Source organism: Vulpes vulpes, chromosome 4 (assembly GCF_048418805.1).
Source record: "Vulpes vulpes isolate BD-2025 chromosome 4, VulVul3, whole genome shotgun sequence".
NCBI classification, from domain to species: Eukaryota; Metazoa; Chordata; class Mammalia; order Carnivora; family Canidae; genus Vulpes; species Vulpes vulpes.
The window spans coordinates 97,497,924-97,499,908 of record NC_132783.1 but is presented as its reverse complement, the minus strand read 5'-3'; the positions used below and the strand labels follow the sequence as shown (position 1 = coordinate 97,499,908).

General features: G+C 41.8%; 1 non-coding gene across 1 annotated transcript; it reads left to right on the top strand.

Annotated features, from left to right (window-relative positions):
• Positions 1-1,379: 1,379 nt before the first annotated feature.
• Positions 1,380-1,486, top strand: LOC112929005 (U6 spliceosomal RNA). The gene has a single exon (XR_003236833.1). It is a non-coding gene; the product is annotated as a U6 spliceosomal RNA (small nuclear RNA).
• Positions 1,487-1,985: the final 499 nt, after the last annotated feature.

Below are 1,985 nucleotides of genomic sequence, written 5' to 3'. Positions count from 1 at the left end.
TCAGTAAAATGAGGATAATAATACCTACATATGACAGTCCCAATACCCACCTTACAAGATATGTCCAGGTCTCACTGGTCATGGGTCCTGGCCTCCAGAATAGCCTTGAGGTGATAGGACCCAGTGAAAGAAAAGATGGGTTTATCCCAGAGAAACAGGCTTTATTTTGAGGAGGAAGAAAATTCTTGAGTTATTTTAGAGCACTTTCATTTGGAATAAATAGAACACCACCAGCAAAAAAGACATAGACCTTTTGATTTACAAAGATAGTTAACTGAAGAAAACCCATAACAAAAGGTTGCCTCTGGGGACCAGGAATTAGAAATGGAAGGGAAAGAAATGTTTTGCTGTTTACTTTTTTGGCATCATCTGAATATTTTTCTCCCATGCATGTATTCTTTATCTAGTAAAATAATTCAAATATGAGAAATTAAAACATTATTGAAACAATGTCTTCCCTGTCACTATTACTTTGAGCACATAGTTGGTCATTAATATAATTCACAGCTTTAGAAAGTGCTAATTCCATTTTTCCTATATTGGGAAGTCTTAAAAAGAACAGAGTAGAACTCCCGGGGTCTTTCTTCTCTCTCTACCCTGACTCAGTTTCTCCCTAGACCCTCTACTCTTGGAATATTTTTGCATTTGTTCATTAAATGCCTGCTCAGCCTGGAGACAGTTCAGGTGACGTCCCATCTTTGCCGCCCATGATGCACACTACACTCTCGGCCTCCTCCTCTCCACACAACCTCATCAGCTGCTCCTGCTGCTGCTTGGTTGGTTTAATCGCTTGATTTGTGATATCCAGGCAGCCTAATGTCTGTGTTTCTTTTTTAAGCAAGATCATGATATGGAGCCAGTCAAGGAGGAAGAAGAAGCCTGAAAGAGGATGAGACAGAAGAAAGGGGGGAAGGAAGGAAGGAAGGAAGGAAGGAAGGAAGGAAGGAAGGAAGCAAGGAAGGAAGGAAGAAAGGAAAGGAGAAGTGCTGATTCTTGCAGTTGTGTAGAATGCCTCTCCACAGCCTCTCTTCCTCCAGACCTTTCCCCACTTGCCCCAAGCTTCCCTTGTCCCTCCACCCTGGCAATCTTGTGCTCTTGCATAGTGCACAGACTGGCACAGATCAATAAATATCGCTCTGAAAGACAAAAAGAAGGGTTTGTTTTTTAAGTCTACCACATGTCCCAGTCACTGCACATATATGTACACATCGAAGGCACCTGCAGGTGCTGTTAGGTCTATGAGATTGGCGATTAGTCCCACCATCTACTTCTCGGAGTTTCCACTACTGCCATGCCTGTCAGTCCAAATGGGACCATGAACTGATGTGAGCTGATGTGTGAAAATATCACCTACAGTCATATAAATAAATAAAGAAAGTGTGGTCGCTTCAGCAGCACACATATCAAAATTGGAACAATAAAGAGAAGATTAGCATGGACCTTGCGCAAGGATGACATGCAAATTCATGAGGCATTCCATTTTTTGAAATAGGGCAGAGGATCATAGGGTAAAGGAGGGAAAACTGAATGGGAAGTAATCAGAAAGGGAGAAAAAACCACGAGAGACTCTTAACTATAGGAAACAAACTAAGGGTTGAAGGAGGGGAGGTGGGGGGGGGGATAGGGTAACTGGGTGACAGGCATTAAGGAGGGCACATGATGTGATGAATGCTGGGCATTATACACAACTGATAAACCACTGAGCACTACATCTGAAACTAAGTATATATTTTATGTTGGCTAATTGAATTTAAATTAAAAAAATAAAAAAGAAAGAGGGAAAAGAAGCACAGAAGGAAGGAAGAAGGGAGGGACAGAGGAAGGAAGGGCTGCCCTTCAATGTTTACTGTAGCTCTTGATCTTTTTCTTTCCTTAAGTCATTTTTGCCAGTCTCCAAGTGTGATTCCCAGCAAGTCATCCCCAGACTTAAGTGATAGCTCTTGCTGTTGGTTAAATTGTGTCCCTCAAAAAGATATGTTGAAGTC